Source organism: Leptonychotes weddellii, chromosome 3 (genome assembly GCF_054177405.1).
Source record: "Leptonychotes weddellii isolate Sample4059 chromosome 3, ASM5417740v2, whole genome shotgun sequence".
Taxonomy (NCBI): Eukaryota; Metazoa; Chordata; class Mammalia; order Carnivora; family Phocidae; genus Leptonychotes; species Leptonychotes weddellii.
This window is the reverse complement of record NC_138371.1, coordinates 71,191,058-71,215,911: the sequence shown is the minus strand read 5'-3', so window position 1 is coordinate 71,215,911 and position 24,854 is coordinate 71,191,058. Positions and strand designations below refer to the sequence as shown.

The 24,854-nt window shown below is 38.1% G+C and overlaps 1 long non-coding RNA gene across 1 annotated transcript in view; it reads left to right on the top strand.

Annotated features, from left to right (window-relative positions):
- The first annotated feature begins 30 nt into the window (after positions 1 to 30).
- The window catches only part of LOC145720798 (uncharacterized), a 72,625-nt gene continuing 47,801 nt past the window's right edge, over positions 31 to 24,854 (top strand). The window contains exons 1-2 of the long non-coding RNA XR_014144007.1: positions 31 to 77; positions 24,292 to 24,388. This is a non-coding gene — a long non-coding RNA (uncharacterized LOC145720798). The remainder of the gene's footprint in view (positions 78 to 24,291; positions 24,389 to 24,854) is intronic.

The window sequence follows — 24,854 nt, the reverse complement described above, 5'->3', positions numbered from 1 at the left end:
TCCTGGCCTATGACCGAGCATTTCTATCTCTGGCACACGACGCCGTCTGGAGTCTCCAAACCCAGCAGATCCCTGTGGTGCGCTCCCACGCCGCTCTTCTCAGGGGAGGAAGGGGAGTCTCCCTGGATCTGCCACTTGTTGGGTCCCTGCTGGAGGAGCAGGGGTCCGACTGTGCCACGGATCACGGTTTATGGCAACCCCGAGCTGAGAGCCCGCGCCTGGGCTCTGTCTCTGCAGCTGGCTTACCCGCTCCGATACCTGGGAGCTCTGCTGCACTCAGGCCTCCCGGTCTTCCTGTGACCCCAAGGGTCCTGAGACCACACTGTCCCAGCGAGGGTTCCACCCCCTGCTTAGCCACTGGAGCGACGTCCCTCAGCGGAGCTGACTTCTAAAAGTTCCAATTTTGTGCTCTGCTCCTCTGTCACTTGCCGGTAGTGGCTGGCGGAGGCCACCCCCCACCGTCTATCCTCCCTAATATCACCTCAGATTCACTTCTCCGCACATCCTACCTTCCGGAAAGTGGTCAGTTTTTGTTCAGAGAGTTGTTGCTATTCTTTTCTTCGATCTCCTGTTGAGTTCATAGGTGTTCAGAATGGTTTGATCCCTATCCAGCTGAATTCCTGGGACCAGACGAAATTTAGGTCTCCTACTCCTCCACCATCTTGCTCCTCCCCTCTGTTGAGATTTTCTATTCCTGATTCAGTTTTGAAAGTTCATATGTTTCTAGGAATTGGCCCATTTCTTCTGAGTTGTCCAATTTGTTGGCATATAATATTTTGTAGTATTCTTATAATTTTTTTTGTACTTTTGTGGTGTTGATTATTTCTCCTCTTTCATTAATGATTTTATTTTTTTGTGTCCTGTCTCATTTTTCTTGATGAGTCTGGCTAAAGGTTTCAGTTTGTTTATCTTTTCAAAGAACTAGCTCTTGGTTACATTGACATTTTCTATTTTTTAAAGTCTCTATTTCATTTATTTCTGCTCTGATTTTTATTATGTCCTTCCTTCTACTAACCTTGGGCCGTTTTTTTGTCATTTTTCTAGTTCCTTTAGGTGTAAGCTTAGATTATTTATTCGAGCTTTTTCTTATATCTTCAGGTACACCTCTATTGATATATATTTCCCGCTTAGAACTGCTTTTCCTGTGTTACAGCCTTATTTTTTAAAGTAAATTCTTTAAGAAACAATTTTTAAAACTTTTAAAGTTTCTTTAAACCTTCATGTGAGACTCCTAAAACTTTTTACATGGATGTGAATCTCTTGTATTTAAGGATTTTCAGACATGAAAATTCTATAAATTTGGAAACCAATACCAATTTCTAACCCTTATTGTACACAATTTTTTCTTTACCTCTAAATAAAATCTGTCCTTTTACAACTAAAGGACGTTCTTTGTTCTTAGATTATCAGCTGTTTATCATCCTCCATAGTTTTCTTTTTTAGGCTTTAATTTAATTAAGCTTTAATTTAGGAGGCAAACATGTAGGCAAAGTCTATGCATGTCTAGCAGTCAACTTTAATCCAAAGAATGTCAAACATATAGACAGATAGTGCAGAATACCCAATTCCATAGTCCTCATGAGAATTGAGATTCTACTCCCAATGTGTGCATTCTAGAGCAGAACCACAATCTTGATGGTCCTAAATCAACTTCCGTTCCTGCATAATTGGCAGTCTCTAGGGAAATATATTAGATTAAGGATGAGGTGATGGTTGGCAATCTCCAAAACTTACATATTTATCTTTAGCTGTCTAAAATATACAACTGCCAGATCAACTTTTACCTCTAGTAATTAGAAACTAAGTAATTTGAGGGAATTCTCCTGCTGAGGATAACTCTAGCTACTGGGAAAGTTCCAAAACCAAATCAAACAAAATAGAGAAAAGAAAACTAAAAAAAAAAAATTTTCTTAAAGATATAAAAAATCAAAAGGACTTTCAGAGCAATATTTGAGAGAAGCTGAAAATCCAAAAAAGTATACTTGTCATTTATAGTGACTTTTCTTCTGGAGACATTTGCCAATTAAAGAAGAGAAACCAAGATTCTGATTAGTTCATTTAATATCCATAGGCTATTAAATGGAGCTAGGATGATAAAACTTGGAGTTCAAGATCTGAAAGTGAAGAGTAGCCATGGTAAACCTCTTCACATATTCAGGCTGGAATCTCAAAGGGCTGAACCCTGGGGAACCTAGTCATCACTGAGACTAGGTTTTTTATCATTTCAATCTCCAGAATTTGGTTAAGTTTATTCTGATTGCTAGTTTCCCAGAGCTTTGCAGAAGGAAAATAAAACCACCATGCAGTATTGTAATATTATCCTAAGTGTCAAATTATTTCTGTAAGTATTGTCTAGTACAATATCTAGCACACAATAAAAAGTAACCTGGTACCCAAAGAGACATGAGAATATAACTGAGAAACAGCAGAAACAAGAGATAGTAGAAATAGGCACTCAGAGTCTATTAGCATATAAGAAATAGATAGTAAATATTAAAATATTAAATAAATAATGAAATATTAAATTAAATAATAAAAATATTAAAATAAATAGGCTTACCATGTTCAAGCATGGTAAGACAAGATTGAGAGTGTTTAAAGATATAGAATAGGAAAGATTCAAGGGGCACCTGAGTGACTCAGTTAAGTGTCTGACTCTTGATTTCAGCTTAGGTCATGATCTCAGGGTTGTGAGATTGAGCCTCACATCGGGCTCCATGCTGGGCATGGAGCTTGCTTAAGATTCTCTCTCTCCATCTCCTGCTGCCCCTCCCCACTGCCCACTTTCTCTAAAAAACAACAACAACAACAACTCAAAAATGTTACCAAATGGAATCCTGGAAATGAATAGCTGGAATTAAGACTCCAGTTAGACATCTCAGAGTAAAAGAAACTGTTGAGAATGAAGCACAAAGGATAGAAAATTATACATGAAAGGTAGAGGATAAAGGGTGAAAAATAAAAACCATAAAGATAATTGAATCCCAGAAGAAGATGAGATGGACTGAGAAGAGACAGTATCTGAAGAGATAATAACTGAAAATTATCCAAAAACTAATGAAAAATAAGTTAAAAATGTAAGAATCCCTACAATTTCTGAACAGGATAAACTAAAAGAAATACACAAGTAGGCTCATGACAGAAAAATTTATGAAAAGGGAAGAGAAAGAAAAAGAAAATGAGAAATCAGCCAGGGATGTGGAAGAAGCAGCCTGAGGAAAAGAAGAGAGATTGCTTTCAAAGTGATAGTAATTAGGCTAAGAGCTAACCGCTAACTTCTCAACAGGAACAATGGAAGCTAGAAGACAATGGTAACTATAAGGCACTAAAAGTAAGTAAGTACCAAACTAGAAGTCCATATGCAATGAAAGTATTCTTCAGTAATAAAGGGGATATAAAGACATTTTCAGACAAATAAAAACTGAGGATTAGTCACTTGCATATCTGCACTAAAGGGAATACTACAGGATATTTTTCTAGGTAGGAAAAAAAATGATCCCAATTGGAAATGCAGGTAGAAGTGAAATAAATGAGATGTAAACATTTGGGTTAATCAAAATAAGTATTTATACCATGAATAGTAATAATAATGACTTTTGGTTTTTAAAATATGGAGAAAAATACATAATAGCATATTTGTTAGAAGAGATAAAATATTGTTACTGTTCTAAGGTTCAAGCCTTTGGGGGGAAAGGGGGTAAAAGTACCAATAAATGTCAGATTTTGATAAATCACAAATGTATGTTGTAATAATTATGGTAGCCACTACAGATCTGATAAAATGGTAATTACTTTTAAAGCTAATTATGGGTGAAGGATAAAAATTGAGATTGAGTTCATTTAATAATTGGAAATTTGACTAAACAAGAGAAATTTTAATGAAATATGTACTGCAGGAGACATAGCCTCATTTTAATAAAAATTTGAATCACTGGTACTTCTTTAAGGTTTTGTCTTTCATTTACGGTTATTTTACCTTTTCATTATAATTTCTAAGAAGCCAATTGTTTCCCAAAGGATTTGTTTAACAATTTAAAATTTCATGTGTTTTATTTTTAACCAGAAATAAAATGGAATTAAATATGTGCAAAATAACTGAATATCAAGTAACCAGTTACGCAGCCAGCTCATTTACACTGAATTAGTAATTTTCTCAGTCTGCAATTTATGTTAATTAAGGAAAAATTATGTTATACCTTTACATAATGACATAAATGTCTCCTCTTCTCTGTAAATGTTATTATTATCTTAAGTTTCAGTTCTTTTTCACTATTAGTGTCTTGGATAACTCCATATAAGCTATTTTCATTATACTTTAGCTGGCACTATAATTGGGAGAATATTCAACTTAAAAGCTAAATAAGTATTGAAAACACTAGAATTGTCTTGATTTCAACAAGCTGTGTGATACTCCACATGAAGTGATTATGATAACCACTATGATATATTCATTTTTAAAGTATAAACAGGCTCTTATGCTTTATAAACTTTGTATCTTTTAATGTAATTTGATTTTATGAAAATGTTTTGATAAAAATCTTAATAGCAAAATATTTATGAAATATGTTGGGTTTTTTTTCCCCCTACATTGCGGAGATTAAGCCATGGTTTGGTTGTATGTATTTGTTCTGAATCTCTATCTAGCCGATTAATTTTATGTGCATAGTTTAAGGCCCCAAGGTGGGCTTTTCAATTTTCCTCATAGTAACTTATCCCTGTCTATTGAGTCCTTGTCTATTAGAGCAATTTGATCTCAGTAGAAAAGAGTTTCTGTAAATCCAAAGTATTTTTATTATCCTTCATTGGTTCAATACTGATATCTAAAGTTTTCAGCTAAAAAAAAAAGCAAGTGTTTTCCCTGGGCATATTAAGGGCCTCACCAGAAAGCTAGACCTCAATGCAAAGCATGTGCAGAACCCAGCAACCTCTCTAAATAAGTACAGTGAGTCTGTGGTGTTTGCCGTCTTATTGTTCATTGTTTACTGAACTTGTTGACGGTAAGAGGCTGCTTTTCCAGTATTCCCCATTAAAGTTAATTTCTGCTGTCATGGCATCTTTCCACCCAACATTTTGTTGTTTATTGTGAGTCGGAAAAGCATCTGCAATAGAAAACTTAGTTTATCCCATGAGAGATTTTCGGCCCAGATGAAGTACCAAGGCAATTCTGGAAGGAGCAAAGTCTAGATGTGTGTAGCTGCTAACAGCCACCATTGTGTTTGTTCTGTAATGCCTGAGGACCTAGGTGACTGCTATGTGAGCAGTGGAGGGGTCTGGCTCTGTGTAAGAGCTGAACTTGCAGAAATTGGAGATAAACTAAATGTTAAAAATAGATCAATTCAAGTAACACCACTAAATTAGGAGTATATGTAAATCACTAAAATGTGAGTTTCATAGTCGCTGTCAAAAAGAATCTTTAATAGTAAAACTGAATTTTTCTCAGTGAAGAGAGGATGCTGGAAAGTCAGCTCAATAAAGTCACAGAAACAGGACTATAAGTGATATAAGTAAAGAAAAAATAGGTACGTTAGGCCTAGGAAAAGGTCAGATTTATGCCCTCTGAGTGTTTATGGCATAAAAAAAATCCTGAAAATGGGACTGGAGCTTTGATTTTGATGTTTAAGGTTAGAAAGTGCCAGGATAAGAAATATTGTATGTACCATTAAAGGAATAGCTCTTAAAAAGTATTCTAATAGTGAGAATAGAGAGGAAAGGAAGGCTTGGGGAAATAGAAAACAGAATCAATTGACATTATATAAAAAGAGAAAAACATCAAAAGGGAAAGGAATCAAAGAACAGAAAAGAATTAAACATACATTAAGTATACTTATGAGAAATGTACATTCGTCTTAGTGACTTTGCAGTGTTACTGCTGCTATGTTTTACAAGATGCCTTGAACAAGAATCAAGTTGTAGAATTTTACCTTTTATGTCTGTTTATGGAAGAATGAGTTTGCTACGCAAGCAATGCAGAGTGAGCTTGAGGCATACTAACAAAGATATCATGATTCCTCAAAGTTAGAGCCCTTGCAAGATTAAGCCATAGCCCAGAGACACTTCGATCTCAGAGAAACAAAGATGATGGGCTCCCCTGCTGGGATTACTATCCTAATTATCAGAGAACCATTGTTTCTATCCACTCCTGGGCATCAAATAGGCTGACCCCCTCAACTTCAAATAACCTCCCACCAGTACTGAGAACATTCTCTGGCTCGTGCTCGCCTTCTCGAAAACCAAAGGCACTTGGCTGTAAGCCAGTTCTTAGTATTACAGTCCTTGGCACATTTCCATCAGCACTGAACTTTAACACACACACACACACACACACACACACACATCTTAACACAGACTTTTTAAAAGCTTGGTTCACTTTTTTTTGACATTAGTGTGAAAAAAGAAATATTCTAGTATTCCTTTTAATGGTAACTTTGATCTCTTGCCACTGAACTATCTTATAGGAAGTCTGCTTATGATGGCTTTTTTAAAATGGAAATTCTAAAGTACTATCTTTAAAGATCAGAAATCAGAAAAGAACTCACCTTTGAGCAAATTGCATTGTTACAAAATATGAGTATAAGCACTACTGATGGCCAAATTTCCTCTGAAATAAAACTTTATCCCAAAATTCTATCAAATCTCAAATATTTTAATAAATCTATATGAGGTGTCCATGTATTTATTTTCTTTGGCTCTAAATGGGACCTACCTTCATCTTTCTCCTTTCAAGAAAAATTAACCTCCCTTATGAAAGAGAGTTACAATTCTAGATATTTGTTTCCTGGGAATAGAATTGCATCCACCATTGGATATTTGCATTTTATACTTTTGATAATTTATTTACCACCCACTTTGTTTTTCTTCTTCTCAGTACAGCTGTGTTCCCTCCACACCCAAATATGGCCTGAGTCCTGATACACAAGAGTACATTAACTTCATTACAGCTGTTGTCTGGCTAACTCTTTCCTCCTCCACCAGGCTCCACCCTTCTCAGGGATCTTGGGTCGTGGCTGAAGCAGTGAGGGGTATCAAAGAGAGCTGGAAATCTGGAGCCTCCTATTCCAGTCTGCTAATGAGACTAACTGGCTGTGTTATCTAAGAAGGCCGGTCACATCCGTGGGTCTTGTAAAATAATGAGGTTAGACTATTTGTCATCTCACATTTCCTCCCCTTTTCAATTTTATGATTTTAACACTACTTCTTGGTTCCACTGTTTCTAGAAGGGGTGAAAAAAATCCCCAAACCTGAAAGATATCCTTCTGAAAAGAGACCATTTGGCAAGAGAACTCTAACCTTATGATTCATTCACCACTCAACAAATGTTTGTTGAACACCTACTATCATCCAGGCACTGTGCTGACTAGGCATTGAGTGTTAATTAATTCCATTTATGTTTGTTCACTCCCAAACTGTTTTATCAAAGTGAATTTTACATAACACAAAATTAGCCATTTAAAAGTGAACAATTTAGGGACACCTGGGGGACTCAGTCGGTTAAGCGTCTGCCTTCGGCTCAGGTAATGACTCCAGGGTCCTGGGATCGAGTCCCACATTGGGCTCGTTGCTCAGCAGGGAGCTTGTTTCTCCCTCTGACTGCCGCTCCCCCTGCTTGTGCTCTCTCTGTCTCTCAAATAAATAAAATCTTTAAATTAAAAAATAAAAAATAAAAGTGAACAATTTAGTGCGTTATATATACTAATATACTAATATTTACGATGTTGTACAACCACTACTTGTTAGTTCTAAAACATTTTCACCACTCCAGAAGGAACCCCCATACCTGCTAACCCCTGGTAACCACCAATCTGCTTTCTGTGTCTATGGATTTCTGTGTCTATGGATTTACTTATTCTGGATATTTCATATAAATGGAATCATATATGACCTTTTTTGACTGACTTCTTTCACTTAGCATAATGCTTTTGAGGTTTATCCGTGTTGTAGCATGTGTAATTATGTCATTCCTTTTTCTGGCTGAATAATATTTTATTGCATGTATATACCATGGTTTGTTTATCCATTCATCTATTGACAGACATTTGGGCTGTTTCCACCTTTTAGCTATTGTGAAGAGTGCCGTTATGAGCATGCGTATACCTCAAACAACTTATAATATCAATAATTATAGCTCAAATACTTTTGGAAGTAGTTAACTGTCTTCCCAAGCTGGATTCAATTGAAGCTGCTACCTTGTCATCTAATCTCTGACTTCTCTCATTTCTTTGTTCCTAGTTTTACTACTCAATAAATTGAGAAAATATATAAAGTATCTCCTAATCCTTGCTGTGTTCCTATAAATGTATAAGTATAAAACTAGAATCCAACAAATGTCTTTATAATCAATGCCACATACAGTCATATAAACAAGGAGCCATTAACATCAGGAAAAGTAAAGACCATGTTTTACTTTAAAATGTTTCCAACTGATCAATTACTTACCAGGAAGGGGAGGAGGGCAAAAGCGCCAGGCTATTGCTATTCAGCTCAATTAGGGCAGCAAAGATGGATGGATTTTTCTTCCTTAAATTACAACTTGTGGAAACCATTTCTTTTCTTCATTATATAATAATTTAATAAGAATTGGTATTTTAACTCTTATTTGTGTTTTTCTGTTCACAGGCCAAGTTGCAAAATCACTTGAACTGATGGTATAATTTTTAGATATAGTTTAATACATTCTTCATGCCAACTCCTGGTCCTCAATATCCAAGACATCTGTGGTTTTCTTCCAGTTTCTCTGCTTACAGCCTTAATGATCTGTGTACTGTTTCCATTTTTAGATTCATTGGCTCAGTGTAAATTTATAAGAACTAGTGATGGCAAAAACCAGTCCTTACAGTCACACACACACACACACACACACACACATTCAGTGCTCTCTTATTCTCTTCATCAACTTAAAGATTTAGGCTTCACATGATTCACCAATTTAGAACTATTTATTTTAAATATTTCTCAATAAGTTCTGGCTTGGATTAGGTAGAGGTTTAACAATGATATGAAGAAATTTTGCAAACTGACAGAGATACTGCCTTTGTGAGTCACTAAAATCTATTTTTCTAAATTAATAGACTTCATTCTGTCTAGTGTGGTACATCCATTGCTCTGTCCAGTGTTAATTCTTTCAGTCCAGTAGTAAACGTGTACTGATTACATACACAAAGTGTTACTGCTGCCATCCATCCATTCAGGTTAATGGCAAATTGTTAGCGTACAGTTTTATGCAATATTTGTGCTCACGAGAAGCCATGCATTAAATGTAATTTTTTAATGTTAACCTTGAATACATTAGAGGACCTCAATAATTGAAGAAATATCTTAATATCTCTTATAAAGCAGAGAATCATCCAGAAAAGTAAATTATTTCTTTATTATTAAACTATTTTGCAAAGTTAGATTTTCCTATTGGGTTTGTTTCAAAAGCAAGGTGCTATCTTAAGTAATAAAACTCCCCACTTACTCAGTTCTTTACTTCCAGACATTTTCTCACCTGTTATTTTACTCACACAGTTGCATTGTATAATAAGTACAACTGCTATTATGTACACACATGAGTGAAATATGTTAAGGTCTTGCTGCTTTTTTTAAAAATATTTTATTTATTCATTTGAGAGAGAGAGAGCACGAGCAGGGTGAGGGACAGAGGGAGAAGCAGGTTCCCGCTGAGCAGAGAGCCCGAGGTGGGGCTGGACCCTAGGACCCCAGGATCATGACCTGAGCAGAAGGCAGATGCTTAACCAACCGAGCCACCCATGTGCCCCAAGGTCTTGCTGCTTTAAGTGTGGTCTGAGAATGAGCTTTATCACCAAATGAGTTTGTTAGAAATGCAGAATCACAAGCCCCACCATGGACTTAGTGAATTAGAATCTGCATTAAGAAATATCAAGTGGTTTGCCCTGAGTTTTTTAAAAGGTACATCTAGGGCTGGAACATATATATTCTACTGATCTGCAGCTCAGAAATCTGTCATCTGACTATCCTGAATTATAATCAACAAGTAACATGAATGTGAGAGAATACCCTTCTAGAAAGAATCAATCTGGCATTTCTACTATATCCATGAAATATGTTGTCGATTCCATCAAACAATAAAACTTGTAGGATCCAGGAAACAAGGCCTGGCTGCAGACGGAGCAGTCTGATGAGTCTTTAAAGGACCATCTGCTTTCTTTGTCAGATATTCAGCAACAATTTTATTAGCACTGAAAACAATATAACTAGCTTTGCTTTCTTTAACATAAAAATAAAGGTAACAGGAATTAAATATTAAGCCCGAAGTTAGAAAGTGCTCATTAAGTTTACCAACCAGCTCTGAGTGTAAAACAACATACTGGCATTTTCCATGGATAGGTTAATGCTTTTGACGAAGATAATGCTTTGTTTCCTTAGTTTCTCATTGCCATGAGTAAAATACTAATGAGACCCACCTTTTTGAACAACAGTTATCTTCCCCTCTGGCTTGCCAAGGTGCTTTAATGATAAGATTTTTATCTCAAAAAACTTCCTTTTAAAATGCAAACATAAGAGGGGTGATATATTAATATGAGGTAATAATTGCATTTCTGGGGTTTATCTGATTGGTATAGAACAGGGCCCTCTAGAAATTTATTCCCAACTCCAAGTGTTTATAAATGTACATCAGGTGGTAGTGGAAGGAGGTGTGCAGAGAGGAAGGATGGAAGGTTGGGGGGATACCTGGGGATGGTAATAAATAAGACAGCCATTAAAATTCTATAATGCTTTAGACTTCAGAGTGTTTCCCCTTATTTGCTTCGCATGGTAAGGAGCTCTCTGGGATCATAGTAAAGATAGGGGAGACCAAAAGATGCAGGGAAAGCCTTTGGGAGAGCAGAGGCTTGAGCCTACCGAAGACAGACACCCTTGGAGCCACCTTTCCCTGGGATTCTGTCCAGCCCAGCTCTTTGGGACAACTGCCTGGCTCCTGAGCGACAGAGATCCTGTTTGCATTCACAGGGGAAAGCACTGTCTCTCAGGTGCAGCCCAGCATGATTTTCCTGCTCAAGCCAACACTCTCTTAATTGACTTCGGACAGTAAAATTCACTAAAAGTCTCTCTGTTTATTTAAAAAAACAAAAATGAATATTCTAAAGTCTTTTTAGTCCTCTTTTACTGTTTCCTCCTAGTTTACCCTAGAGAAGGGAATCCTGAGAGAAAGGAAATTTGAATACTGGAATAATGGAATAGTTTACAAGGGAAGTTGTGAAATCATCATAAACTGAGATACTGAAAAATCAAATAGCATCCAAGACCTTTGGGATGATTAGACAGACACTGTCTAAAGACAGGACAATGGACCAAAATTTTTTTTAGTGCCTCAGCTCAGCAATTCACAGACAAATGCAATGTGTATGTTTAAAATTAGGCTTTAGAGTTGAGTTCCTAAACATTTCAAAATTTCACAAAAGCAAATGTTTAAGATTTCATGCTTGAGATAGCACTTTGACTTGCAAGAGCTACAGTGTAAGGACACCTAACAAAACAATTTCTACATTCAAGATGATATTAGGTGTTATGTATTCTCAGAAATCAATATTTGCTTTTGTGTCTTTTTTAAAATCCAGTTATTCTTTGTATGTGCTTCTATGGCGCTTCATACATTATGAATATAAATTATACTTGTGTACAGAGTATAAACATCATATGATTAAAAAAAGGGATGGAATCTTAGTGAATTATAGAGTAATAAGAAAAAAATGTTTTTAAACTTCTCAGACCTTAAAGTCCTTTCTTGCTTCCTGATTGTTTCAGGTTTCAGGTGCTTTAACTTAACTGTGGAGAGTGACCCCAGTTAATAAGTTACTCTTAAATTATAAAGTATGCAAATTTAGCAGACTTTGATCAAGGCTGATTTATACACTTTATCAACTTGATCCATTTATGAAGTTGAATGCAACTTCTTATGGAAAAGATTTTAGAAATATATTTAAAATTCCTTTCTAGCATTTTAAGAAAGTTCGGTAATACATTCATTCTGATTTTTTAAAAAGATTTTATTTATTTATTTGAGAGAGAGAGAGAGAAAGCACAAGTGGGGTGAGGGGCAGAGGGAGAAGCAGACTCACAGCTGAGCAGGGAGCTGATGTGGGGCTCGATCCCAGGATCACGACCTGAGTGGAAGGCAGGCACTCAACCGACTGAGCCACCCAGGCGCCCCTAATTTTTTAATTATATTAGTTACAACAGCAAAAGACAATATACTATTATTGACTTACTCCTTTTTATTAAAATTAAACTTAAGGTACTTAAATGTTAAAAGGAACTTCTTAAAATATATATTATATCTGCTTAAACTTTGTAATTTGTATTTGATAGTATATTTGGAGAACGGTGTGAATTTTAGTGACTAAAAATATTAAAATGGATGAGATGAGCCCATTTCCCATTTTTTAAAGGATTTATTTATTTGAGAGAGAGAGCAGAGTGAGGGAGAGAGAGCATGAGCTGGGGGGGCAGACTCCCCACTGAGCAGGGAGCCTGATGCGGGGCTCGATCCCAGGACCCCAGGATCATGACCTGAGACCCAGGCAGCTGCTTAACCAACTGAGCCCCCCAGGGACCCTGAAATGATTCCATTTTTATATGAGTAAATATTGAGAATTATTTTGTTTGGGAATAATGTATAAACTTAACAATTTATACTTCCACATACAACTATGTAGATACATACATGCAAAGATTTTTAAAAAACAGTCTCAATTTGCTTATATTTGCATACTGAAGTTCCCCAAAGGGAACAATAAACATTAGTTTTATAAATACACAACGTAAATTGTAATGTACATTTGTATGTGTATCCGTCCCCCCCAAACATACACATATACATGCCATACATCTGCCAAAGTAAAGGAAAATAAGTCCTTGATTCCTGCACTATTTTTCATTACGGCCTGCTTTAAAATAGAATCTATTCATTAATTTAAAACATAAATAAAACTATTAACCAAGAAAGTGCTCACTGAGCATAGATCTTTGAGTAGTCTGTAAAAAACATGGGAATTCAAATTAGAGGAAGCACTTATTAAGGAAGACTACCATGTTGGGTATGTCTAGCATTTGGCTTAAAATCGTAATTGTTTTGTGCTTCAAAAGAGGTTCCAATTAATGAATGTGTCAGTTAAACTTTCTTGGCCTGTCGTGACATTATTCATTTGCCTGACATATTTCTGAAAGCAGTCATTCTATAGATTCAGCTTTTATATTGGGTTAGGTTTTTATAAAAATAATATTTTTACACAAAGTAAAGAGAAGGTTTAGCACATGACCAGTTGTTTTTTTTTTTAACTTGAGATACACAAAAAGTTAAAGCACCTATAACCCCACCATCTGTTTCCCCCACCGCTATCCTCCTGCTCCCACCATTTAGCAGCACCCCCAAAAAGAGCTCCCCATTACCCATGTGGTGCTACAAACTCTTCAATCTTCCTCTTTTATATAGAGGTATCTATCTACACAGGTTTTACAAAAATAAATCAGGCTAGCCATACTGATCTATAATGTGCTTCCCCCCCTTATTTGTAAATCTGGACATCTTTCCATATCATCAGTCATCATACATAGATTTTCTCACTTTCAATGACCGAATTGCAAACTGGTGTATATCATAATCTATGTAGGTATTCTCCATTGATATTCAAATTATTTTCAGGTAGATGTTTTTTTTTCATGCTACTAAAATGACTGTTTTAGTGAACGTTGTGTGGTTTTGTGTGCTTGCTTAGCATTTATGTAAGACAGATTCCTCTGTAGACCAGTTCTTGCCAAGCTCCCCTTAACCAGCATGATGTTAGAGCCAAGGGGGCATTTATTTTCCTTTGCACCTTCTTGAGCATCTTCTCTGTCCCTTGGACGGCTCTCTGCTCTTCCTCCTCCCTCTTTTGTAGGTCCTTCTCAGTGTAGTTTGCTACCACATTTTCCTCAGTGCAACCTCCTCAAGCTCAACCTAGATACTCTTCCCTTTGCATATTATATTCCAACTTTAGACAGTCTCGTCAATGACTAAGGCTTTACTCACCCTCTGTATATAGGTGGCACCTATATTCCTATCTTCACATTAGACCTCTTTGTTTTACAGAACCATGTAGCTTGCAACACATTTGTTTCTTTTTAGATTACTTTTGATTTATTTTTCTCCATTCCTTTCTTCATGACCCAAGATGCATAAATTCTGTTCATTTTATCTAAAACTAAGCTCATAATTCTATCAAACCCTGTCTACCCCAGTATCTTCTACCCTAGTGAATGGTACTGCCATCCAAATGGTTGCACAGTAGAAATAATTACCCTTATACCATTTATCACCAAGCATGGTTTTACCTCCTAAGCATTTCTTCGATCCATCCACTTCTCCCTATCTCTACTGCTCCCAATTAATTCATGCTGCTACCGTCTCTCCTCATTGTAAAATCTTCCTAATTGAGTTCAGCTGCCTATTCTTCCCTTGCTCTAATCAAGTTTCCATCAGATTGACCTTCCTCCTCACTTTTGCCTTTCATCCACACCAAGCCTTCTTTCTGTTCCTCCAATATTCTCCCACACTCCCTTCATCTGCAGAACATCTTTATTTGTTTACTTCAAGACTCTGGGGTTATATCAATGAAAAAGACAGGAAGGGTTTCTTCTTCTAACCGAGTTTACATTCTAGAGGGGTAGAATGAGAAAAGGCATACAAAAAGTAAAATACAAAAATAAACAAGACAAACATAAGAGTGATCATTGTTCATTGTTATTTTCTGCTCTCATGCTATAATAGAGAATTACTAACTGACTCCTCCTTATTGGGTGAGCAGGGAAGCCTCCCTGAACAGGCCTCTCTTATAGTTGGGATTTGAAGGAAAAGATAGCTAACATGCAGAGATCATGGGGAAGAGCATTTCAGGCAAAGGGGACAGAGAATGCAAAAACCCTAATATGGGAAGGAGCTTAGCTGTTGGACTAGGTAGGGGTGGATGTGGTGAGAAATGAACAGACGGAAGAAATGCTTGTATGTGCTGTTCTCTCTGTCTGGAATGTTTCCCGTTCTTTTAACCCGTTAACTTCTACAGTCCTTTCTTTTTCCCAATGTACTCCTACTGATTCTTTGATCTCACTTCCCCGGGGAGGCCTTTCCTGACCCTGCAGATATGATCAGGTTCCCCATGTCCGTGTATAATGCACCTTTCCTTTGTAGCATACATCACAGTGTAATTTAGTAACATTAATCTCCTAGGTGATTTGATTAACTTTTCTGTCTGCTTCATTAATACTCATTCCATGAGGGTCAGGAGCTGTTTTGTTCAATATGATTTTCTTAGTTTATAACATAGATGAGGGTCTCAATAAATATTTCTTAAAGTGAGATTGTTGGGTTAAAGGTATGTGCCTTTTAGATTTCAATAGATATTGCCAAACTGCTTTCCCCTAAATGCATACTGCTTTTCATTTCCATTAATCATAAATGACAGCATTCATTTTCCCTCATCCCCAACAGTCTTGCATGTTAGCATTCTGTTTAATTTCACCACTATAGTAAATGGCCACTTGCATTTTTTCTTTGTGAGCACCTACATTTGAGATAAATCTAATTATAGTAAGCTCATGTCCATACTAGACTTTTAAGGCCTAAATTAATTTTTTAAATTATAGAAATGGCTTCCTCCCATCTAACTCTCTAGTTTGCATGTGACACACTATACATTTCATACTCTTTGTTTGGAAGTTTCTGTGCTTACATATGCTATTTTGGCAGCCATAATCTATACAGTAAGGAGAGATTGGGTGCCTGTGAGAGACAGGTGGGTTCTGGGCCTCCAAATGAGCAGATAACAGAGAGGAGAATTAAAAAGAATCAGGGAAAAGGATGAGACAGAGTTAGAACAGAAGCAAGTCTTATAAAAATATTAGAGATAAGGTAGGACCTGATGGTGTAAAAGACGTTGGGCAAAGTGTACCCGAGGTCTTGAGGAGTCCTTAAGAACTTGATAGAGCCACTACTTCAGTATTTATTCACAAAATGAAACTAGGAAGAGAGGATAGATTTATTGGGTAGTAAAACAGAAGAAGGCCTAAATCTGAAAAGGCTTGAATTGAAAAGATTGGACAAATATATCTGAAACCAAGTACCAATGAGATCTTACTCATTTGGACAAACTTGGACCCACATATCTGTAAATGTGCCCTAATGGACTCTTAGGCTCATAGTTAAGATTGTGTTCTTGCAAAGAAAAAGATACTGTCTTTTAAGAAGGGCCTTGGACTTGTGATGAGCGCTGGGTGTTGTACGTAAGTGATGAATCACTGAATTCTACTCCTGAAACCAATATTGCACTATACATTAACTAACTAAAATTTAAAAAAAAGGGGGGGGGCTTGGAAAACCCTGGAGGAGGGACTTAGCACCTTATCCCATAGGTATAAGGCCATAGGGTCATCGTGACCTCAGTAGGAAGTGTCGGCAAAGGTAGTTGTCATTATTGGAACTTGGCCATAAGGTCTGCACGATCATGGTTGTTTACTTATGGCAATAATAGTGAGCAAGGATCCAAGCTTGTGGACAAGGAACTCATGGGTGCCATAGTAGTCACCGAGTTTCTAAAGCCTTAGCCTAATCATGGACTAAATATTAAGCCCTATCAGATGGGGAGTGGGGGAAGGAGTGAGAGGGCAGGGTATTTGAATTAGCCTAAGGACTGAAACAAGGCTGCAGGAAATTATGGTCTGAGCCATGGAAGGCTGGAGGAAGAAGGCAGAGGGAAGTGAGGTGGAATCTAACAGTGGTGAAGACAAGTGATTCACTGTAGGCTCCCTAGAGAGCCTAAATTACTGGGATGTTTTCTAACACCTTCACTATGTATGACAACAATTTTATAATTAATTTCTGCAGGTTTCTGAATTTAATTGTGTCCTGTGCTGACATATGTATGGGAAGAAATGATTTACCTTGGAACATTAGGTTCTAGAATGCTGAAATGCAGTGAATGAGATGGAACCCTGAGGGGTATTAAGCTTAGTCAGTCCATTCATTCCTCCTTTCAGAAGGATTTCACCGTACATTTTCTAGTGCATTGTTCAGGCTGGTTTTCAATGCCTCTTTGGTATGGATTTTTTATTTCTTGGCAGAACATAACTCACTATTAAATAAGTCTCACTGATAGGAAGTCAGAGAGGCTCCCTGCATTTTTCCATTTTGTTTTATCTCACAATTTGTAATTTGTGATAGTAAACAATTCCCCTCCCACTATGGCACTTTAAAATAAGCACTATTTATTTTCACAAAGCCCTGTAAGGTTTCATTTTGTGTTCCAGTCCAATATATTACCCACAAGCTCTCCTGGTTCCAGTTATTACAAACAATTTGAGTTGGCAAATGCACTTGAGCACTCATTATCTGTTCCACCTAGATGAATGTTTGTAAATGTAGCACCTTTAGAATGGAATAAAACGCCCTCTGAATATCTTGGGAATTATTGATGTTATAAAATGGGAAGAAAAGTATATATTTCATGTTTTTATACATGTTCAGAAATGAGATGGTTCTAGTGCATCGCGACCCCTTAAGAAATGCTGGCAGCAATACAACAACAATAATAGCAACAAATATTAACAATAATAAATCACCCATTGCTTTACTGTTCTGCATTTGTCGTGAAGACAAATATAATCTTCCTATCATACCTTCTATTCAAACGAATCCAGTATGATTTTCAGCGTATCTTGGTAGCAACAAGAATATTTCACATATAACAGCTAATTTTTAAAGAGAGAATTAAGAGAGAATATCTCCCTATAGAGAAAAAAATCAGATCTCTAAAAATGATAACTCACTGTCAAGGCACAGAAGCTGGCCAACTGCTGAACAAAAGCTTGCAGCTCTATAGACAGTTTAGTTGGCAATCCTATCACTACCTGCTGTGTGTTTGTGTCCAGATGGCCTACACGCCCAGCAAATCTTTGAACCACAGGGGGCGATGAGATGCTGATTCTGCATGGGAGATTGTGGGTGGCACGCGCCTGCCCCAGCAGGTAGGCTCTCTAAGTGAACCCTGGCAAGCCATAGAAGCATTGCCATCCATGTGTGGGTGATGATTGATGATGCTGAATTAGGGGATTACTGAGTACGCAGCAAGGCAGCTGAGTAAATGGGCATTTCCCTTCCCTGATCTGAGACAATGTTTCTCAAGGTGTGTGTGGTTTGAGGACTCCCCCTGAATTGGGATTATTTGGGTGTCTGTTAAAACTGCTTAGTGGATCCAACCTCTGGCTTAATCAATCTCTACAGAGAGTTCAGGAGTCTGTACTATTTTAACAAAATGTATTTTTATTTTTATTTATTTATTTTTTAAAGATTTTATTTATTTGACAGAGAGAGACACAGAGAGAGCGGGAACACAAGCAGGGGGAGTGGGAGAGGGAGAAGCAGGCTTCCCACCGAGCAGGGAGCCCGATGCGGGGCTCGATCCCAGGACCCTGGGATCATGACCTGAGCCGAAGGCAGACGCTTAATGCCTGAGCCACCCAGGCGCCCCAACAAAATGTATTTTTAAACAAGCTCTCTGGATGGTTCTTCTGAGCACTAAATTTGAGAACCATTGATTCACTATCAGCAGAATGATACTTAAGACATGCAAACACATCACTTTATGGAATTTAAAGAGAGCGCAAAGGCCCATCTGTCCATTGGCACAGCTACCTGCTGCCGGTAACCGGGTGGCTGGCTAACCACATAGCTTTCTCTGACCCCTGGGAGTCTTTGGCAAACAGTGAATTCCCTCAATATTTACATATGTAGAATGCAATTTATGGCAACCATACAATTGAAATTTTCTAGGACAGTTCCAGTTTCATGTTATTTCATTCTTTTAAATAAAAGTAGCCTATCTAAATGAATTAATATTTTATAATTCTGCAACAGCAAATATTTTGGTACTAAATCATGTATTTGAAAAAAATCTCGTTTACCCCTGCCCTTTCTGCGTCATTCAAGCAGCACCAAGAACAGGTGATATGTACTCTTCTCCAGATTAGAGTGACGCAGAGACTAATTAATGAAATTCCTGGCTTTGATCTTTTAACTTTAAATAAAAACGTAACAGAGGCAGTAGTCTGAAAGCCAAAGCACTTTTGAGTGGAGTGAAACAGAGTCAGAGAGACAGAAGTGGTTTTTTGGTGAATTGTTTTTAATTCTAAAAGCTTTATTTTTAATATCAAGAGCCAAGTGTGAGAGAGAGAACAGCCTGCATGAAAACCAGAGTGCCAAGAAGGCACCATAATGGTAAAAATAATCTCTTCACAAATAGAATAGGAAGTACATTTTTTTTTCCTGCTGGTGGTGGGAAAGAAGCTGAGTGACTATGACTAAGGTTCGTCATGGATTGTCTTTGAGAAAGAGCCCAGTGTCCTAGGCCAAGTCCTAAAGTGTAGAGTGGGGATAGTTGGCGGAGAGAGAGAGAAACTCCAAATAAATTGGGCAAGAGTTGAATCTCAGAGCAGAAGAAACATTACAGGGCTTCCAAGGATATAGCTGGGCATTTGCAAAGCCCACTGTGCTGCATGAAATGCAAAGTAACTACCTCAGTAGATGGGCCTGGGGGCCTGAACGAGCTGACTTGGAGAGACTCAGTGTTGGTAGTAAATGCAAAGTGACCTTGCTGGACCCAGAAGCCAAGAGAAAAAGGTCACTGGAGCCCTTTAATTACTGAGGCCAATGAACAGAAGAGTGAAATGAACAACTCAAGGGAGGCCCTGTACAAAGACAAGCACATCCGCTCCTCCATGCCAGGACATTACCTATGTGATATATACCTTGAGGTTTTTATTGATTGATTGATTGATTGATTGATTGTATCCTGAGGTTTTAGACCACCCTTAAGGAGATAGAAATGGAGTGGAAGAATCTCAAGTTTGCCTGAGTGTCTTTAGACAAAAGACCCCAAGTTTTAAACTGGAAGTCACTGCATCATGTAGTCAGTGAAATGTCCAATTTAATACAGCTTTGTGAAGTTTCATATGAACAAATTCACAAATCAATAACAAGAAATTGTCAGACCACATGTTCTGATATTTTGACCTAGAAAACGTGGTCATCATGTTTATACCAGGCTATTCTACCTTAAATTTCCCTAAAATTGTTTTCCAAATATTCTAGTCTATCTAACTTGCAGCTCTGTAACCAGTTTAAGATCAATGTGTCCTCTATTCTCTCTCTTACAGCTTCTGTGTCTCTGGAAGTATGAAAGATACTGAATGTATGAATGAATGATCTACTCAAGTGTAGATGGCATCTCAATTTCAATAAATTAGTTGCTGAGGAAACATACTAATGGATAAAATGTGTAAAAAATATAGTTTGGATTTTTTTGCATGAAAACTTAGGTTGCCCTTAACTTGGGAATTTATATAATATGTAGGACACCTGAACAGAAATAAAGCTCATTAAAGCAACCATCTGTTAAAAGTGTCACTTGTGTCTCTCTCTCTCCCTCTTTTTTTTTGGCTCTAGGCACCAGAATCTTGATAATGTCAGCTAAGCCCTACAAATCTACATCTTGATCTAGAGGATTCTTTTTATTTTTATTTTTTTTAAAGATTTTATTTATTAGTGAGAGAGAGAGAGAAAGCACAAGAGTGGGGAGCGGGAGAGGGAGAAGCAGACTCCCTGCTGAGCAGGGAGCCCGATGCGGGACTCGATCCCGGGACTCCAGGATCATGACCTGAGCCGAAGGCAGTCGCTTAACCAACTGAGCCACCCAGGTGCCCTAGAGGATTCTTTACATTGGCAATAAAATTATTTGGATTAGAAGAATACCTACTAGACAGAGTATATACATTTTGCCACAAAATATATTATCCTTTTTTTTTTTGGTTCCTATCATATGCTTGTCATTTTGTTTCTGTACTTTATGCGGTAGACATTGCTATCTGGTTACCAAATTTCCTGGGCTCTTAGCTAGACTACTAACTCCCTTGTAGTTAGGTCTGGCCATATGTCTAATTCCTAGTCAATAAAATGAGAGTGGAAATGACATAGGCCACTTCCAAGCCAGGTTCCTAGAAGACTTCCATATGGAATAATACTCTATAGTCTTCCCCTGCCTGGTTCAATCTAAGTAGATATAGTGCATGTTGAAGATGGCAAAATAACAAAGCAAAACAAACATGGGTCCCTGACTCACCACTTGAAGAAGAGTCTCACCCATAAGAAGTGTTCATTTTGGGTGCTGAGTGAGCAAGAAATAAACTGTTACATTAAGTCATTGAAACTCAGGGGTTTTCTATTTCACTAGCATTAACTGCTAGACTTACAAGTTCATACAACAGTCTACAAAGTGAGATGTGAACTTCTAGTTTTTCCCTCAATAAGAAATTGGTAAAAACCCTTAATTAGGTGGTAGGCTTTTACGTTATTCAAGCAAAAATACAAAAAATGACTCAAATAATTTGAAATAATACAATTGCTACTTTATATTAAGGACCTACTGTGTTCTAGAAATGGTCATAAGCATTTTGTATTTATCATCTCATTTAATACTCATTTAAGGTTTTATATTAGGTACTAAGATTACCCATTATGAACTCATGGAGGTTAAGTTACTAGACCAAGATCACACTACTGGTAAGTGGTTGTGACAAGATTCAAACCCCGATTTGTGGTTCCAAACCTTAAGCTCTTGAACTTAATGTTATGCCCTGTGTCTTTCTTTCCCAGTGTGGTCTGTGCTAGGGTATTCTTATGTCAGAGCTTTACTACTTTTGCAGGGTTTTTATTAGTTTCCATCTGCAATTGTGCCAAATTCATTTTATGTATTGGATTTAAACATTTGTATTTCTTTTTTTTTTTTTTAAGGTTTAAATTCTCAAAGATTCCCTGTAAATACCTTCCACAGGTCACATACTTTCCCAAGAATTACTCTATTTGCCAGTCAATAATGAGGGCCCTTTTTTTTTCTGACCAACAGATGGGAATGATGGTTTTTTAGTTTCTTTGCTTTTGCTCCTTTTTGAGGGAAGAGCAACTTCCATGATTGGAATCCAAACTGAAAGTGGATACCCCCATTGGGTAAAAACATAGATGCCAACTTTATTGCAATCCCATCTGGAATCTTTCCTGGCTGTAGCAGTTCAGTGATATTACTACAAACAATTTCATACCCCATGTTGTGAAGGCTGTTTCAATTATCTGCTGCTATAGATAACTACCCAAACAATCAATGATTTTAAAATAATTTTTTCTTAGGGTGCCTGGGTAGCTCTTTCAATTAAGCGGCCAACTCTTGATTTCAGCTCAAGTCATGGTGTTAGAGTCCTGGGATTGAGCCCCACATTGGGCTCTGTAATCAGCGGGGAGTCTGTGTAAGGATTCTCTCTTCTTCTCCCTCTGTCCCTCCCCCCGGCTCACACTCTCCAACATGCTCTCTCTCAAATAAATAAATAAATCTTTTTTAGAAAATGTGATTTAAAATAATTTATTCTTATCTCTCTTAATTCTGTGCATTTACTGGGCTCAGTTGGGTGATTCTGATTTGGGGTCTCTAATGCAGTTGAAGTTAGATATTGGCCGGAACTGGAGTTATCTGAGGACTCAACTAGATATTCAAGAGTGTTTTTTCTCTCATGTCTGGTGCCTGGGCTGAGATGGCTTGAATAGCTGGGTACTACCTGGGCATATCTCTCTACATGGCCCTTCCATGGGGCTAGCTTGGGCTTCATTACAGCATGGAAGTCTCAGGTTAATCAAAGGTCTCATATGGTAGCTGCCCTAGAGAAAGCATTCCGAGGGATCAAGGTAGAAGCTGCAAGGCTTCTTCTGACCTAGCCTCCTTGGAAGCCAGGCAGCATCAATCCCAGTGCATTCTATTGATTCTGTGATAACCAGTAGAAGTCAAGAACAGGGGGTACATAGAGGCATGAGTACTGGGAGGCATGGTTCACTGGGAGACCATCTTTGGAGAATAGGTACCTCACAGGGTAAACCTATAATGTTTTCCCTTATGCTAATCCAGTCAAAGGAAAAAGACAAAAAAGATACGGCTAAGACTTCTAATGCCATCAGAAGTAGCTTCCAAGTTCTCTCCTATCCTTTGGCTGGTTCCCAGAAGATGTTCAAATTTTCCTTCAATTTAATGCTGCTTTCTGCCACCTGGTTACTTTAATTAGCAACTGCTTCTGCTGTCTTTATCTCAGAGTATAACCTTGTCATTATTGCTGAGCTTTGACCTTGCCATTGCAATGATGTGAACTTCACTGCTTCTCCTTAAGTTTGATAGACCTATGATTTACTTGGAAGAGTCTTTCCATGGACATCAGTGTTATGGATTTTTTTTTTTAAAGATTTATTTATTTATTTGAGAGAGCGAGAATGAGAGAGAGCACATGAGAGTGGGGAGGGTCAGAGGGAGAAGCAGACTCCCCGCTGAGCAGGGAGCCCGATGCAGGACTCGATCCCGGGACTCCAGGATCATGACCTGAGCCGAAGGCAGTTGCTCAACCAACTGAGCCACCCAGGCGCCCAGTGTTATGGATTTTTATTAGGCTCCCAAAAGGTAGTTTCCTCAAAATCGTATGGATTTTTCCATCACTATATTTTGGTAAAGTTCCTTCAGGTTAAAGGCATCACTCAGAGACATACACCAAATTATCTGTCTATTCCCTGCCAGTGTCTTCTGTTTCCTGGGATTCCAATATTTGTACTATAATCCCTTCACTGCTTAACCCAAGAAACCTTTGATCAGATGTACTATGTGATAGAATTATTGGGGGTGGTGGTGAAGAAGGCAGTAAATGTGCAACTTTCATGATCCTAACTCATCATTCTGCACTGCTGGACATTTTAAGGATCCAAACTGAGATTGCTGAGTTTAAACTATGTAAAAATGAAGGCGCAGAGATAAACAGATGAAGATTAAAATGCCAGCTTTATTACTGATTTGCAGCTCTAGCTTTAGATCTGTGGCCAAAGAGATTGCTAACAATCCCATGCCCCACCTTCCCCACAGGTTGAACTGCCCCCCTGCAAAACAAACAAACAAACAAACAAAAAACCACCCTGTCTACTAGGGTTATCACATCATGAAGAGCAAACCAGAATGTAAGAGTCACATGGCCAGGCTGGCTCCTCAAGAAAACCCAGAAGGGGCCAGCCCAGCCAACATGTCCTTCCTCAAAACTCACCAATCAGACAAATCATTTCTCTCATGAGTTAATAAGTGAGGAAGTGGGGAGAGGCTGGAATATTCCTCTTCTACTCATCTTTTCATGGGAAACATGAGAATAAGGGAGTATGTGTTTTTCCTTTTTCCATCCTAGGACATCCTCCGTCTCCCCTGGGATGTTGGGGAAAAGGCACAGGAGGGCTGGTGGTGGCCTGCCGTGGCTTGTGAGAGTTTCTGAATTAGACACATATGTAAGTATCCCCACCCACCTCCGAACCTTTTTTTTTTTTAAGATTTTATTTATTTATTTGACAGAGAGAGACACAGCAAGAGAGGGAACACAAGCAGGGGGAGTGGGAGAGGGAGAAGCAGGCTTCCCGCTGAGCAGGGAACCCGATGCGGGGCTCGATCCCAGGACCCTGGGATCATGACCTGAGCCAAAGGCAGACGCTTAACGACTGAGCCACCCAGGCGCCCCACCTCTGAACCTTTTTATACTGTTTCAAAAATGCCATTGTAGGGCGCCTGGGTGGCTCAGTTGGTTAAGCGACTGCCTTCGGCTCAGGTCATGATCCTGGAGTCCCTGGATCGAGTCCCACGTCGGGCTCCCTGCTCGGCAGGGAGCCTGCTTCTGCCTCTGACCCTCCCCCCTCTCATGTGCTCTCTCTCTCTCATTCTCTCTGTCTCAAATAAATAAAATCTTTATTAAAAAAAAAA